This window comes from Zingiber officinale, chromosome 9A (assembly GCF_018446385.1).
Source record: "Zingiber officinale cultivar Zhangliang chromosome 9A, Zo_v1.1, whole genome shotgun sequence".
NCBI classification, from domain to species: Eukaryota; Viridiplantae; Streptophyta; class Magnoliopsida; order Zingiberales; family Zingiberaceae; genus Zingiber; species Zingiber officinale.
In genome coordinates this window covers 101383612-101402788 of record NC_056002.1, presented here as the reverse complement: position 1 = coordinate 101402788, position 19177 = coordinate 101383612, and positions in this window count along the sequence as shown.

Below are 19177 nucleotides of genomic sequence, written 5' to 3'. Positions count from 1 at the left end.
GTAAACACATATAGCGCAAGTACCACCCAATATGAAACATCGTATAACGAGGAGAAGTTGTTGTCGCCTAGATTGCATCAGCAGATAACCTGGATCTTTTCACTAAGGCCCTTAAGGCAAGAGTTTTTGATGGGCATATTGAAAGGATGGAAATCAGATGTATGACAACATATATGGTAGCATAGTCTTTGAGTATAAGTGGGAGATTGTTAGGATGTATACTAAAAGTCTAGCTTTTGTATAAATATTTATAAGAATCACATTGGTCAAATACTTTCTTGAAAATGGTTTTTTGAGATGTCCTTATGAACATGCTTTGTATGTTAAACATACTAAATCTGGTGATACACTCAATAGTCTGTCTTTATGTTGATGACTTGATCTTCACCAGAAATAACTTAAAGTTAATCATAGAATTTAGGGAGGCTTTGGTTAGTAAATTTGAAATGACAGATATAGGCTTAATGAGTTATTTCCTAGGACTTGAAATTATTTAGATGGATGATGGGATCTTTGTCTCACAAAAGAAATACGCTTATGATATTTTGAAAAGGTTTAGAATGGAGTGCTCAAAATCGATTCCTACTCCCGTGATTGAAAAGATAAAGTTGTCCAAAGATGAAACTGGTAAAAGTATGAATATTACAACTTATAAAAGCTTGATTGGGAGTTTAAGATATTTGGTTGTTATGAGGTCAGATATTTCTTTTGGAGTTGGGGTACTTAGCAGGTTTATGGAGAAACCAAAAGAGTCACATTAGGCTGCAGCAAAGAGAATTCTCAGATATGTCAATGGTACAATTAATGATGGAATCTTGTATTTTAATAATAAAACTGTGAAACCTGTTGGATTTATAGATAGTGATTGGGTCAGAGATGTTGAGACTGTTGGAGCAATCCCAATGGTCCGTGCGACCATGTGTTTTGGTGTTTCGACAAAGGGTTTAAGTTAGGTTCACTCTTATATTTGATATGTGTATGTGAGTGTACAGATTTACAGAATACACATATAACTCAGCTTGATGGCTTCGGGTTCGGTGAAGGACAGAGCATCTGAGGGACTGTAGACAAAGCAGCAAGGACAAGGGCCAAGGGAGGCAACTTCGAGGCATACGTGAAGGATGACATTGGGGGTGAGCTACGGGCTTGAATGCATCTGGGGGACGAGAGCCAAAGGAAGTAAGCTTGAAGGCAGGAGGTCAAGGCTGCAACGAAAAGTCAAGTGAGTCGTAAGGGTGAGGGTCCGAGTGCTGAGAAACTGTATTCGGGGTACCAGTTGACTGATGGAAATGACAGTCGAATGGTACAATCGACTAGGTAGTCGACTGGGCAGTCGACTGGACAGCCGACTGGACAGTCGACTGGGAGCGAACAGAATGCTTCTATTCACTCGGCCAGTGTGGAACAGTCGACCGGTACTTTCACCAGTCGACTGGTATCGAGCCGTTGGATTGTAACAGTCGAATATCCACAGAGGGCAGCCAGCTGATGGTTTTGGCAGTCGACTATTAGGAGGGGTTTTCCAAACTGTGACCTATATAACCAAGGCTTTAGAGCTTGGTTAAGGCTGACGAAATTAGAAGTGGTCAACCCTAATTAGTAGTCACCAAAGTTCTCAAGTGCTTGTGTAATCCAAGAGGTCTTGGTAAGTGTTGTGGTGAGGTTTCTCTACCCACAAGGAGCAACTTAAGATAGCATGAGTTTCCAGGGATTAATTCACCAACGGATTGAGAGATCGTTCACCTTACGGACAGCCGTGGAGTATGAGCAAGTTATCTCCGAACCATGTAAATAAGCTTATTAGCGGTTTGCATTTCTTTCTTAGTCTTTAGCTTATTTGTTTTGTATTATTCCGCTACGCAAACTAACAAGTGTAGGAAGCGATTGATTTGGGGGCACCGACTATTCAACCCCCTTCTAGCCGGCCATACAAGACCCCCAATAGAGACTAGAAAAACTACATCAGGATATGCTTTCCATCTAAGTTTAGCTATATTTTCTTGGTCTTCTAAAAAATAGCAAGTGGTAGCACTTCAACAACAAAAACAGAATACATATCAGCAACAAATTGTACTACGCAAGCAATTTGGCTAAGAAAAATTTTAGATTTTCTTCAACACAAACAATATGGGCCTACAATAGTTTTCTATGATAACAAGTCAACAATTGCAATATCTAAGAATCCAGTCTTTCATGGTCGCAGCAAGCATATAGATATCAAGTATCATAAAATCAGAGAATGGGTTGAAGAAAAACAAATCAACATTGAGTATTGCTCTAGTGAATGTCAAGTTGAAGACATCTTTACAAAATCAATGAAGACCGAGACTTTTCTCAAGTTGAAGAAGGCAATTGGGATGACTAACATTTGTGACTTGGTTTAAGGGAGATTATGTTGTATTATTTAAATCAAGTCAAAATTAAGATAGAATATGTCCGTATTTAATGGATATGCTTTGAATCAAGTCAAAATCTAGATGCATAATTTAAGGATCTATGGCATGATTTTAGGATTAGATTAGTTTCTCCTACTACTATATAAAGGCATGTATAGCCTATGCTTTAATCGTGTTTGAGATTTATTAGCAATATGAAATAAATTGATTTTCAATTTTTTGTCTCTTCCTCATCTAAGTTGTTGCTATCGTGTGTTATCTGTTATCTCTTCTTCATCTAAACGTTTTCACGACCACTTCTAGATAAAACCTTTTAAAGAAATTGAACATTTAATTTTCCTATTGATAAACATTGGTCTAACTAGTTTAGGATTTGACGAGATAGTTTCAGTTAGTTTCACTTAGCTAAGTAGACTAAGAAGGGTACGACTTACCCTACTTAACTCCCTAGACTAAGCTTCCCTAAACTACTACCATCTCGTCCCACCCTGGTACTAAGTCGAACAAAAGTCAAGTTATCTTGTTAATCTAGTTCTAATTATCCAACTGGGTATACTATTATTTTGGAGGTGCCAGTTAATTTGATGGCTCCTCCTAAATTATTGAACTTGGGTTTTAGTAAGTTTAATTAAACTTAATTAAGTTTTGATTGAGGTTTAATTCATGTTTTAATTAATTTAAGTTTAAGTTCAATTTAAATTTTAAATTTTAAATTAATTAAATTAGTTAAATTATCTTATTTATTTTTTAATTTAAAATTTAAAATTATCTCTTTGTAAAATATTTTTTAATATTTAATTTTTTATTAATTTTAAATTTTGAATCTTTTAAATTATTTAAATTATCTTTATTCAAAAGTTCATCTTTAATATTTAAATTTTACTAATTTTTAATTTTAAATTGATTAAATTATTTAAATTATTTTTTAAAAAGTTTATTTTTTAGTATTTAAATTTTTTTATTAATTTAAATCCGAATTCAGTTGATAAAGTTATTAATTATTTCTCAACATTTATTTAATTTTAAATTTTCTGAATTAATTAATTTATTTTAATTGATTATTGTATTTATCAATGTCTTCATTGATTTAATCAAAATTTAAATTATTTTTTATTTTTACATTTTTAATTAGGGTATTTTGATAAATTATATTAACCTTGAACACAACCCCTAATTCAATATGCTTGTCTTCTCGTGAAGTTTTATCAACTAGGTTAAAGTCACCATAGTACCTTAAAACTTCCAATGTAGGACTAAACTTATACATAAAGAAGTCTCCTTCCTCCATTTTCTATGTTGTATATATATATGTGAATGGAGAAGAGGTGGAAGAGGGAAGAAGTTTCATTGTGAATGAGACTTTAGTCCTACATTGAGAGTTTCAAGGTATATTGGTTGGTTTATATTGATTCACATGCATTGATGATGTGGACAAATGTATGGGGAGAGACTTTGTCTCATGCGTGGATGCGCAAGGGGTATAAATCTAGAGCCCGGATTGCACTGAACCAAGTTGACTCGTATGCGAGCATGACCTATACACCAAATGTCGGATCGGTCAGGGTCAAATTTGCCCAAGTGGAATAACCAACATTTTGACACATAAACCTTTTTGCTGCTTATTTAAGGGTATAACAGATGTATTAATTATAGATTAATGCAGCTGGGCAAAATGTTGGTATTTTACAACTCAACGAATAATGATCATTAAACGATCATGAACGTTATCCATTGGTCTGAGCTCCTATATAAGGAGATTGCGAATATAGGTAAAAGGTTACACACATAGAAAAATGAAGCTAAACACCTATGTTCCCCTCCTCCATTGTAGTACATCTCTTACTCGGTGGAGTACCCGTGATAGCAGTCGGGTACCTCTCAGTTCACCGTGACCACTAGTGCTTGGTGAGAATCATGGTTAGTCGTTGTATCATTGGAAACAGACGACCCGAGAAAAACCTCGAAGTACAATTGGAGGTGGGGCGAATCTATTTTAAGGAAAAAGCGACCCTTGCAGGCTTCGATCCATTTGTCTGCTTGGCTGTTCTGCCCCTTCAGTCACACGCTCGCTCGGCCGCTCGATGCTCTCCTCGGTTGGGTTCTCTACTAGCTCTGCAGTTCTGCCCGTTCGATCTCACGCTCGCTCGGCCGCTCGGTGCTCTCCCCGGTTGGGTGCTCTACCCTCTCGACTGTTCTACCCGTCTGGTTGTACACTCACTCGATACTCTACTCGGTCGGTCACTCAGACTGATCTGCTGGTCGACTACTATACCCGGTCGGCTACTCAGTCTTCCCTGCTGCTCGACCGCTATACCCGGTCGGCTACTATACCAGGTCGGTAACTCAGTCTGCTCTATTGCTCGATTGCTATACTCGGTCAGCTACTCTGCTCAGTCTGTAACTCAGACTGATCTGTTGCTCGACCTATCACGCCCCGGGGGAGTCCCTGTCCGAAGAAATTTCGACAGCACCTCCCCTGTACGGCGGACAAATGTGAAACTTTCTACATCCACAATATACATCAGCCACATGCGGCTGGAATATATACACAACCACACAGTTATATATATCATCAGCCCACTCGGCTGGAACAAAACCAACACAACGGAAAATGACAGAAACCAAATACAAATCAAAACACAAAAACTGCTAGCCGGCTAGGCTTACACAACCAACAACCAATACAAAATACCACATAACAACATCAACACTCCAAAAACAAAACCGGAGTACAGAGCTAAACAAACTGATACATAAACAAACAAAACCTAAGTGAAACCGATAAGTCTTCTGATGTGACGTGGGGACCAGCAGACAGGATACTCCAAGCGACACCATAAACAACCTGGTACCTGAAAAATATAGTGTCCACGGGGGTGAGTTCAACAACTCAGCGAATACCAATAGACATGTCTAGTAAGATATATCTAACAGCAATAAACATGGAATACCGCTCCTTAATCATATTTAGGAAATATGCAAAACTGGAAGGTAATTGAGGAAGCTGTACTCACCGGGAACTCCTATCCAGACAAAAGGGTCGTTAAACCAGAAACACACTATGCCTCCTGTATGCATGTCAAACAAATGCATCCACCAAAATGCAGCATATAAGTGTAGCAAACACAAGCAAATAAATGCAATAAATGCATATGGTGCCAATGACATGGTCACCCCTGACGCCAGTCAGTCATCTCATACACAAATGGTGAGACTGAGTGGGTAGGGTTGTGACAACCGTGCACTCTGACATCACTACCCCTGATGAGTGACCGAGTGGACGGGATGCTGTCGGAGTACACACATACTCCTACCCCAAATCATAAATGGGGGAGCGCAATGCTCTCATCTCCCGGTACACGATGACGGGGAGGGATCCCTGACGTGCTACCACGCTGAGTCACACTACCCATGAGCGGATCAACGGAGCACCGAACAGAGCAAAACTGACGTGCTACCACGCTGCGTCACGCTACCCATGAGCGGACCAACGGAGCACCGAACAGTGATGAAACTGGCGATATGCTCTACAATAATGGAGCAGCCTATCACGCAGCATGCAATCATGCGAATGGTGCATGAAACTAAGCATGACAATATCCTGAACCAAATCCACATATATATATAAAAATGTGTACCAACAATATACATGGATCAAAGCAAAAGGTCTAGGTACACAGATCAGGTATGATATAAAAATATAGATGCACATGCCAGATAATAAAAATCCAGAATCTAGTCCTAACCTCAGTAAGGTATGGTATGTCACTTACTCTAGGAACTAAGGTACTCATGGCAATAATCACGAAACGTAAACATGGATATATAACAAACGCCCAACAGAACATGATATGAGTAGCAAACAGTGACATACTAAAGGCAAACATGATCATCGCTTGTAGTTATAAAATACTATGCATATCCAATTGACAATATCATAAAAGATAAGTCAAGAGGTACCCGCCTCAAATAGCAGGTCCAATCCAGTCAAATCTAACGTCGAAATGCTCGTCTCATATCAAAGTCCTGTGATACATGGTATCCAGATTTAGCTAATTACATATAAATAAATTAGCTAAATCAAATCCTCGAGAAGCTAACATAAATCCAGATCCAATTATAAACCCTAATTGGATCATCTAGCTCCTCAATCGTTTCTTAACTAATTCCTTCCAATTAGGATTTGCAATAAACATAATTAACCACAACAACTTAATCCAAACCAATACTAAAGATGATAAATCCATAGCACAACTTACCCAAATCTAAGTATTTTCCTGCCAACTTACAACCACAGATCTTGCTGTTGAACTTGTGGCCGAAGCTATGGATCATCCTCAACCAGTGATGCTTGGATCCACAGTGGAGTCGTTGCTTAACAGGTCAACCCTTCCACATCAGCACCTAGAACAAACCAAATGTCAAATTCACAGTGAGTACATCCTCAACTATGCAAGACCAAATTAAAGCTCACCTTGTTGTCTGATCACCATACTAACTGCCGACAACTTCACACCAGACCGAGACTGAGATCCAGCGTTGGTCTTGAAGCTAGATTGACAACTTCTTTCGCTTGGCCACAGATCAGCCCGTGAAGGGAATAGTGGCATAAAGGCAGTGGCAGATTTGATGGCCGACACAGAGGTGACTGCCAAAAACACAGTGGCAAGCTCGCTCGACAGTGGTAGCAAGAGGAAGCACTAGGCTTGGATTCCACACTAGGGCACACTCAAGAGGAGTGTGCTGGATTTGTGTCAGCACTAGGGCACGGATAGGGCCGGCTGTGAACAACCCCATTTTCTGCATCGGCTGCTCGCGAGGATGAACGGCGACGGCAGCGGTGACTGGGGTTGGCCGTGGGGACCAGAGGCGACACAGGAAGCGGTGAAGCGTCGCTCAAGGAGGGTGGCCGGCTGGCTTGCTAGGGCACAGTGGTTGACCTCGGCGCACCGATCAGGGGAGAGGAAGGCTCGGGTGCAAGCTAGGGCAGTGAAATCGCGGCGACGCTGCTCCCTTCGGCCTCAAGTGGTGGCGCCGTCCAGTGCGGCTCGGAAAGGAAGAAGAGAGGGAGAGCTCGGCGCTAGGGCTTGGACGCCGGCGGATCGGGGGTGTGGGCGTGCACTCGAGGGAGAAGAAGGGATGCTCAGCCGCCGGCTCTTTGTTCCATGGCGTCGTCGGCATCGACAGAGGAGAGGGTGGCAGCGGGGTTTGCGGCGCCGGTTAGGAAGGGTGGTTAGGGCTCGGCGTCAGGAAAAGCTCGGGAGAGGAGGCGCGGGAGTAAAGGAAACGGCGAAAAGTAAAATAAGAAAAACAAAAACAAAAAGGAAAAGAAATCAAACTTTTCCTCGCTTAAATGGGGTAGCCTAAACAGGCTTTCCCCGGGGCCCGTTTTTATCCCCGTAAACTCGTCCATACGTGCTCCGAAAAATTTTCGAAAAATTTCTAAAAATTCCGGAAAATTCCCTTACTATTATTCACCATTTTTTTCGATATTTTACATTCTCCCCCACTAATAAAAATTTGGTTCCCAAATTTCGTTATCTTCCATCAGCAAGTTCTAACAACAGGTAAAGAGTATAAATGCTGAACGGTAAATTAAATCACATATCTCAAGTGAAATGACGGGGTATCGAACTCGGATCGTATCCTCGAGCTCCCAGGTAGCCTTCTCGTCCGAATGATGCTGCCATCCGACGTTAACCAGCCGGATGGTCTTGTTCCACAACTGACGCTCTTCCCGGTCTGGAATCTGTACCAGAACCTTCTCGTAGGTCACGTCAGGCTGTATGGGAACTGAGTTATCTGTCAGCACATGTGTCAGGTCGGGTACGTATCTCCTCAACATAGATACGTGGAATACATAGTGCACGCCTGACAGGGACGGCGATAGTGCCAGCCGATAAGCTACCGCTCCCACCCTCTCCATGATCTGGAAAGGGCCAATGTATCGCGGAGCTAGCTTACCTCTGAAGCCAAATCTCTTCACCCCTTTCATGGTGAAATTCGTAGAAATACATGGTCACAAATGGATAACTCTAAGAGTCTGAGTCTCCGATCAGCATAACTCCTTTGGCGGTTCTGCGCCTCAATGTCTAACTCAGAGAAACCTTGAATCAAGTCTATGACCACAACTCGGTGGTAAGCTAAAGTCCCTCTGGACTTCCGGCTAAGTGCATCGGCAACCACATTAGCTTTCCTCGCGTGATAGCTAATGGTACAATCGTAATCCTTCAGGAACTCCATCCATCTCCTCTGTCGGAGATTTAGTTCCTTCTAAGTAAACAGATATTTGAGACTCTTATGGTCAGTGAGAATCTCAAATGTAACGCCATATAAATAATGTCGCCAAATCTTCATGGCAAAAAAATAATGGCGACTTGCTCCAGATCATGTACAGGGTAGTTCTTCTCATACTCCTTCAACCGACGAGAAGCATAGGAGACTACCATATCGTGCTGCATCAGAACAGCGCTCAAACCCTGAATAGATACGTCGGTGTAGAGGACATATCTGTCCTCTCCAGAAGATAAAAACCAAAATCAGAGCCGACACTAATCTCCGCTTCAGCTCCTAGAAGTTGGTCTTGCCATCCTCAGTCCAAGTAAACTTCATGCCTTTCCTGGTCAGGCGTGTAAGTAGCATAGCAATCCGTGAGAAACCCTCGACGTATCTCCGGAAATATCGAGCCAAACAAAGGAAGTTGCGAGCCTCATCTATAGACTTCGTCTACTCCCAACTATAACAACCTCGATCTCCTGTGGAACCACGGTATACTCCTACTGGTGACCGTGTGCTCCAAACATCTCACATAAGACAATCCAAATACGCACTACTGATCTTCACATATAGATGTTCTCATCGAAACATCTCTAGAACTATGTGAAGATGGTGTACGTGACTCACCTCCGATCTGAAATAGATCATAACATTGTCAACAAAGACAATGGAAACCAATCCAAACATCCTGGGAATACCAAAATCATCAAGTCTCTGAAAACATCTAAGGCTTCCCAAACCCTAATGGTAAAAACATGACCCATAATGTCCGTATCACAGACATTTCTAACCATAAGATCCCTGACAATAAGTCTGAAATATAATCACCAACAATACAAATCACCAAAGAATAGATCCACCAGTGTGAGAGCAACGCTCCATCACAAGAAATACCACATATGTGGGAGCAACGCTCTACCACAAGAAATCCTCAATATGTGATTATCACCTAGATATCCGCGGTTCAAGTCTTAGTTATGACGAATTTGTAGAGATCTTTTTGCTAAATCCGTAATATGTATCTACAATATATATATATATATATATATATATATGGGGGCAATACTCCGCTACAAGAAATCCACAATAGGTGGGAGCAACGCTCCACTACAAACAATACATAACATGTGTGGGAGCAACGCTCTACCACAAACAATACATAAGTGCCCTAGGCATCTAACTATCCGACTAGAGGCTGCACGAGATCTCTCTACCACAGATCACTATGGGTAGCCTAGGGTACAACAACCCAGTAAGCAAATCAAATCCATAGTCAACTCTATCATCATCCTAGTGGGTCGGTCACCCACTAATAAGAGAATTAGTTGACAAGGTAATACAACAAATATCATAATGTAGACTTTTAACATTTTACATTTTACATTCTACATAGGTAGAATCATCATGATGCTACCAACCATACATCTGGCACACTTGCTCACACAACATATGTATGATCGACATAATCCTCCAATTTGTACACACCACACATACTCACAACATAGGTGTAATTCATCGTGATACCTCCAACAATGCATACCGAACCTGTGTGCATATATCAACATAGGTATAATCAACAATACACCTCAAACAACACTCACATGACATATATACACCTATGCCAAGAGTATAATCAACATAATACTTCCAACAAATCATAATTGACACGAGTATACACTCAGAACAATCATATAATAAATAAGATACCTCAAATATTACACCGAACACATCTGCACATATCATAACTCAGATTAAGTCGATAAAATATCTCCAATAAACCAATCAGATCACTCAGGTATAATCTACTAGAAACCCACAATAATCATCATCTGGACAAATATTCACCCACTACATGCAATTTTGACTGTCTATCATAGAAATCCTACAACACATAATAATCAAGTGTATAAACTACACAGGTATGTATAATCAGCTTATTTAATCCAATCTACCACACAAACCCTATGCTACCTACTCTCATGGTTTAGGGGTATAACTAAATAAAATCAAACATAAAGATCATATAGGAAAACACAATCATAGACAATCCAACTAGGTACATCCAGTCTAAAATTAAAGTTCACATGGAAAAGGATACATCGATCCTCAATAGACTGACCAAGCCGACAATGGTATACGACTAATAAATCTATATTGTGAACTGTGCAATGTTTCCATCTCCAAGCTTGGTCTATTCCACTAATATACAAATTATTGGAACTCATCAATACTACAAAGGTAGCTACACAACTCAAGCAAATGGAAATAGAAGATAGCTGAGGTTCAATAAGAAACAACATCACCAAGACTACATGATTACACTATTATCTATGGTGATCAATCATACTCCATAATTAAAACAATTGTAACTTTAATCATTAATTCAACTTCAAATATGAATAACTTATCGTCAAACATAACCTTGACTCATTCTAGGCACATCAATTAACACGTGAATCCAAAGTTCTTTCAATATCCACAATTTAATCTCATAAAAAAAATAATCATTTACAAGTTCAAAATGAATAACCTTAAAGTTTAGTATCAAAACACTATTACAGTCTTAGAGTCTAAGACTCATCTTGCAATCAGCAAAACGTATCAATCAATACATGATCCCATCATTACCTCTCATATCCACCTTAGTCTCAATCAGTTCTTGAAATAAAATAGTTAACCAACATGATCATTTTAATGTCATCAACCTCAATTGCTTGTCACTAAAACAAATTGTCCATCTACACCATCGATGTCATCTATGCACTCAAAATACCAAATTCAATCCAATCAACCTATAACATCACTACTTATGGTCATACCCCCCACTCAAATCTCGCCTCTTAATTTAATGACCAAAACTCCAATCATATACAAAGATAGAAGAACTATCACAATGCTACAACATCCAACCATTATGAAAACTAGCTGCTACAAAGAAAAAGGATAAGAGTTAAACCTTAATTGGTTGGCTCAATTACGAAGATAATCAACTCAATGGGAACCACCATTGTTGCTCTAAGATTCAAACGATTACACAAATAACACACCATTTAAACAATGCAACCACAATTAACTTACCAAATACAAGTGTCCTGCTAAGGGGATGCACTGCAATAAGGCTACTGCAGGATAGGTATATATATAAATCAAAATAAGAACATACATAAAAGATATTTTATAATCATAGGACATGCAAAATTTATGAGCATACATGAACAAGTCGTGAGTGAGAATTAACTAGAAACCATTGAATGAATCATATTCATCAATTAAAGATTTTATTTTATTTTATTTGCAAGTAATTCTTTTAAATCATTTTAAATATGTCGTGTATAATTGTTTTGGTCTCTCTATATAGTCTACCTTTATACTCCAAATCCAGATGATTCAAGTTGTTCATCTGCAGAATCTATCAAACGTGTTCATGCAATGTTAACCTATGTTCTCACATTATACCATTTAGAGCCTACTTCACTCAATCATCAAAGCACAGTAGTGACCTATTGATAAGCATGAGATATATTGTAACGACCCGCCTCCTACTGACTACGCTGTGAGGCCGGACCGTCACATTATGCTGTGCTAAGCTATATCCATGACCATTACTAAGTCTAGGTGCGGAAAGCTGTACCAATTTAAAACTTTGCTAATCTAATACAAGTTCTTGGTCCTACATGTGCTAAGGGATGCAATCTAAGGTATTCATGGCATACCCTACATCCTCTATGGTCAAGGAGCTGAACTACAAGGTCTCTTGGTCGAAACCCAACTTCCCAATCGATCCAGATTGAACTCAATCGATTACAAGCTGTTGGATCGATCCATGGATCGATTCAGATGGCTACTGTGCTCGGGGTAGTATTCTGGATCGATCGGCTGATCGATCCAGACTGGTCAATCGATCCAGTGATTGATTCCAGAGCTCTCTGTTCACGGGAGCGATTTCCCCGATTCCTTGATCGATCGGTTGATCGATCCGGCAGCTTCCTGTTCGCGATAGAAAGCTCACTGTTCGCGGAACAAGTTCACCAATCGATTAACTGATCGATTGAAGACCCCCAATCGATCGGTTGATCAATCGGGGTTTCTGATTTCGTATCAGAAGTCTGATTTCAGTACTGGTTCGTGCCGAAATCACATACAGCAACTCTATAAGCATAAAATAGAACTACTAAGCATAACATTACTCATGGAGTGCTATCTAATATCATGACAACTAACCATCTATGCATAACTGTCATAATTCAAAACACTTAAACAACTAAAGTGCAGGAAAGTAATGACATAAAGAAAATGCTATGTTCTAAGTGGGCTAGTTCCCAAGCATTGTTATTCCAAGTTCCTTTTTCCACACACATCTTCATCAAATTGTCCCCCAGCCTCCGCTAGTCCATCTTTCCTTTACCTATATCTGCAGTATAAGGAAAAGAAGTATCTGTAAGCTTTCGCTTAGTAAAAACCATCTACCTCACTAAAACATGCATACGATGCAGTTATGTTTTTAAAACATGCTGTTTGAAACATATGAATATTGAACATGTAAGAGCATAGCATGGCATACAAACAAACTGGTCATGTCAACAAGTGCTAACATAAGCTATCATATTGTATCAATAGAAAACTAAACCGATACAAAAACTGAGCTGAGCAAATTCTAAACTAATGCTAAAGCTATACTGAATTCACATAACCATTTGTGAGAGTTCGAAAACCATATATATAATAGATGAAAATACTAATCATGTTGCTGAAGGGCCCGACAACTGTACTTGCTGTGCGCGCATCCCTAACTAAACCCGGGGTTGCAAATTCCGAATCTAGTAGGGTTTACTAGGTTAGCTGAACCTAGGGACGACTATGAGAGCCCAACCCAATGGATATCTAATCCAGTACAGTGCCACTAATAAAATAAAATACTGGTTATAGCTGAATTTTTGCTGTTCTTGCTATTTCTAGGTTATCTGAACCTAGAGCTAGATTATCTGAACCTAGAGGCGACTATGGGAGCCCACCCATTGGACCGTAGTCCCATATAAGCTGTACTAAAGCTAAACATACTGAATGAATGCTTCTATCGCATTTAGCTAAGCTAGTAAAATGCTTAAGTTGCATTTTAACCGTGCTAATAATTTAATCGAACACTTGGTATGCGCTAATTCACATCCTTTGTGCCGAAAATCTACATACTACTAAACTGAAGCATAAAATTCACACGGAAGCTACTTATACTGCAGGTGAGGGGTTTCTTACATCCTGCGCTAGATTTCCTTACGATCTGATCGCTAGATTTCCGGTGGAGACGATCTTCTCGACGATTTTATCGCGTCCACGCTTTCTTCTTGCGGAGAGAAACGTCTTCGTGTCGGAGTCGCCGCCGGAAGGTGCTCCTGGAACCCTTGAGACGGAACCCTAGCCTTGCTTGTGGTTGGCGCCGAGAGATGAGGGAGGAGAAGGGGTCAGCGTGTAAGGGTTTGAGGGAAAGGTTTTCTCGTTTAAGAAAAATAACAATTCCTCACTTAAATTCCCTATTTATATTAAGTGGGTAATTCGGCCCAACTCAAATATAAATATAATTGTTCCCCTTTCCTTTCAGCACGGCCCTGCTGGGTTCACTTGGTTACTAGAGTCCACTATAAGTTGTAGGACCCAATAGCTCTCGGGTTCGATTCCCGTTAAGCTATTTTACATTTCTATTTATTTTTGCTACTTCCGCTACTCTAAAAATTTCATAAAAATATTCTAAAATTCCAGAAAAATCATAGAATATTTCTAAAATAATTTTGAGAATTTTCGGCCGTTACAATCCCCCATACCTTATAAAAAGTTCGTCCTTAAACTTAGAATAACTCTGGGTACTTCTATCTCATACTAGCCTCTGTCTCCCATGTTGCCTCTTCGGTTGTGTGATTTTGCCAAATGACTTTTACTAATGATACCTCCTTGTTCCGTAATTTCCTAACTGCTCGGTCTATTATCTGAATAGGCCGACTATCATAGCTGAGGTCTTCGTGGACTGGTACCGACTGGGGCTCAATCACCTGGGTGGCATCTGGTATATGCTTCTTCAGCATAGAGACATGAAACACATTATGGATGGCTGACATCTCCTGTGGTAGCTCTAGCTCATATGCTACCTTGCCAACTCTTCTAGTGATAAGGTATGGTCCCACGTATCTGGGACTCAATTTGCCCTTCTTCCCAAAACGCATTATTCCCTTCATGGGAGCTACTCTGAGGAACACTGAATCCCCAACTGAAAACTCTAAGGGTCTGCGCCGTGTATCAGCATAGCTTTTCTGGCAGCTCTGAACTGTCTCTATCCTCTACTAGATCTGTCTGGAGTTCTAGTTCCTTCTGCTCACCACTCTCATACCAGCAGATTGGAGATCTACACCTCCGCCCATAGAGAGCCTCATAAGGTGTCATACCGATAGTGGCCTGATAGCTGTTGTTGTATGCAAATTCTGCTAAACTCAGATATTTGCACCAACTTCCCTTGAAGTCTAGGGCACATGCTCGGAGCATATCTTCGAGTACCTGATTTACTCGCTCCGTCTGACCATCTGTCTGAGGATGGAAGGCTGTGCTGAATTTTAACTTAGTGCCCAATGCTGACTGTACACACTCCCAGAAGTGTGACGTGAACCTACTGTCTCTGTCTAAGATGATAGTCCGTGGAACTCCATGTAGTCTGACGATCTCCTTGAGATACAACTGAGCTAACTGCTCCATGGAGTAGGATATCCCGATAGCTAAGAAGTGGGCTGATTTAATTAATCTGTCGACTATCACCCAGATGGCATCAAAACCATTCGTGGTTCTGGGTAGTCCCACTATGAAATCCATAGAAATATCCTCCCACTTCCACTCTGGAATCTGAATAGGCTACAGAACTCCTCCTGGTCTCTGGTGTTCTGCCTTGACCCTCTGACAGGTCAGACAGGTGCTAACATATCGAGCGATGTCTCTTTTCATCCCGACCCACCAAAATCGTTTCTTTAGATCTTGGTACATCTTGGTGGAACTTGGATGCATCACATAAGGAGTCATGTGAGCCTCATCTAAAATCTTCCTCTTTAGTTCCTCCTGATCTGGAACACAGAGTCTGTCACCGAAGTATAATACCCCACTATTGGACACTCTGAATTCTCTACTTTCTGATTCTGCTAACCTTTGCTTGATTTTCTGAATTTCTGGATCCTGTTCCTGAGCTGTCTGGATGTCACCAAGCAGGGTAGATGCTAATGTCATAGTAGAGAGCTGTCCCACTATGAGTTCGAGACCAAAATCTGTGATGTCTTTCTGTAGGGGCGGTGACATGGTTGCTAGGGATAGTAAGGTGGCGCTGGACTTCCTGCTAAGTGCGTCTGCCACCTTATTGGCTTTTCCTGGATGGTAGAGGATGTCTATGTCATAATCTTTGACCAGCTCAAGCCATCTGCGCTGTCACATATTTAGATCCTTCTGAGTGAAGAAGTACTTCAAACTCTGATGATCTGTATACACTCTACACTGAGCTCCATACAAGTAGTGTCTCCAAATTTTGAGAGCGAACACTACTGCTGCAAGCTCAAGGTCATGAGTAGGGTAATTCTTCTCATATTCCTTGAGTTGTCTGGAGGCATAGGCGATCACCTTACCATTTTGCATCAGTACTTCTCCTAGTCCCAATTTAGAGGCGTCACTATAAATATCAAAGCTGTCTGTGTTTTCTGGTAGAGCCAAAATGGGAGCTTTTAGCTCCTTGAAGCTGTTCTCGCAGTCCTCTGTCCACTGAAATTTTCTGTTCTTCCTGGTGAGAGCTGTCAGTGGGGAGGCTATCCTGGAGAAATCTTCTACGAACTTTCTGTAATAACCTACTAGTCCCAAAAAGCTTCTGATCTCATTGGTGTTCTTGGGTCTTTTCCAGTTACTCACAGCTTCTATTTTACTAGGGTCTACCATGATACCATCCTTTGAGATGATGTGACCCAGGAAGGACACCTGATCTAACCCAAATTCACATTTCATGAATTTAGCGTACAGCTGGTTTTGCTGAAGAGTCTGTAATACTATTTTCAGGTGCTCTGCGTGTTTTTCCTGAGTTCCTGAATAGATAAGAATGTCATCGATAAATGCAATAACAAATCTATCTAGGTAGTCCCTGAATACTCTGTTCATGAGGTCCATGAAAGTAGCTGGAGCATTTGTCACGCCAAAGGGCATGACTACGAACTCGTAATGTCCATATCTAGTCCTGAATGCTGTCTTGGGTATATCCCTTTCTTTAACCTTCACCTGATGATAACCTGACCTGAGGTCTATCTTAGAGAACACTGCTACTCCCTTTAGCTGATCGAACAGGTCATCTATTCTGGGAAGAGGATACCTATTCTTAATCGTGACTTGGTTTAGTGCTCTGTAATCTATACACAGGCGCATGCTCCCGTCCTTCTTCTTCACGAACAATACAGGCGCTCCCCATGGTGAGTGACTAGGACGTATGAAGCCCTTGTCAAGCAGCTCCTGTAGTTGCTCATGAAGTTCCTTCAGTTCTGCTGGAGCCATGCGGTAGGGTGCCTTAGAGATAGGATTTGTACCGGAAATGAGTTCTATCTCAAATTCAATCTCCCTGTCTAGTGCTAGACCTGGTAACTCCTCAGGGAAGACTGCTGGGTAGTCACATACGACTCGGACCTCTGCTACCTGTTGATTCTTGTCCTGACTGGTATTGACTACATGTGCTAGGAATCCCGTACATCCTGGATCCATTAATTTATGTGCTTTTAGAGCTGAGAGAAACTTCTTGGCCTTTCTCTTTGGTTCTCCGATGTACTCAAACTGTACTTCTGCTTCTGGTTGGAATACGACTTTCTGTTACGGCACTCTATAGAGGCACCGTATCTGATCAAGAAGTCCATTCCAAAGATGACATCATAATCAGTCATATCTAGCACTATCAGATCACAAAAGAGTTCTCTGTCTGCTATAATAACTGGCACTGCTCGGAGCCAGTGCGTGGATGCCATAATTTCTCCTGAAGGTAGCGTCGTTAAATATTGGCTACTGAGTACCTCTGGAGGTATTGCCAACTCTTCAGTGAATGTCCTGGATATATATGAATGGGTTGCCCCAGTATCGAATAAGACAGTTGTACTTTGCTGTAAAATACTGATCTGACCTGTAACAACTATCGAGGCATTTGTTACGTCCTCTCTGGTAAGTGAGTAGATCCTCGCATTGGTCGTAGCTGGAGGGGCCTCTAATCTGCCCTGGCTGATGTGTGGACCATCTAGAATGGCCTGCATCTGATGTAGCTGTGATGGCTGGCCTCCGTACTGAATCGGCTGTGGTTGAGGAAGAACTGTCTTGTTTGGGCACTGCTTAGCCATATGCCCTTCCTGTCCACATTCAAAGCATCCTCGTGTGCCCTTACGACAAATTCCAGGGTGGAATTTCCCACAAGTAGCATATTTGGGATAACTATGCTGTTTACTAGCTGGTCCTCCTTTCGGGTAACTCCCTGGTTTACGCTTGCTGCTGGAGTTCCCTTTCCAGTTAGAGCTGTGGCTCTGTTGTTTCTGAGTACCTGAACCTCCTTGTCCTTTGGACTCTGAGAGGACTTGCTTCTGCTGCTTGATATTGTTCTGGTAGTGCTCGGTGGTTCTTCGGTGGTTTGCGGCCTATGAACGCCGCCAGCCATGTTCATCGCTATTTCCGGCCTCAGCATCTTGAGCATCAACGAAACTCGTTCTTTTTCTGTGCTGACTAGTTCAGGGCATAGACGAGCCAATCTGTTGAATTTCTTCACGGCTTCCTCCACTGAAAGGTTGCCCTGGCGAAACTCAGTGAACTCGTCATAGTGGCGGTTTGTGACCCGCATGTGAAAGAACTCCTCGAAAAATTCTTTCTCGAAGTCAGCCCATGCCATCTGGTTTACTGGGCGCTTCACTCTAATTCTCTCCCACCACATACGTGCGTCTCCTATTAGGCAGAATGAGACACACTTCACCTTCTCGTGTTCTGGCCAGTCGTGTTTTGAACCAGGCTTGAGCATCCCATGGTTCACTGGTGCCTGAGAAGTTCTCGGGCTTAACTCTCTGCCACTGGATCAGATAGGCTTCTCTCTTTGCCTCTGTTGCTGGGGCTACTAGTGATGTAGACTGGACTGGTGGAACCTCTATAACTACTGGGTTGCTATGTTTGGTTCCGGGGTGACAGTGGGAGTATTATGCTGATTAGCCTTTAAAGTGACTATCTCCTGTAACTGAGCCACTAATGCTGTAAGGTCTGGGGGAGGCACTAAACTGCCTGTCTCGTGCTGGGGCTCAGTAGCTCGTGCCCTTCTAGCTGGGCGTCCTCTTGCCATTTCTAAAGGAAGAGAGGACATGCATAACTAATACTATCACATTTAACTAATTACTATAATCAACCATGTTAAACACTATCATATATCAACATGCTTTACCTATCTATAAACATGACAGTAAGAAAACATAAGTAAGAGGAGAGGTGTTCTTACTTGG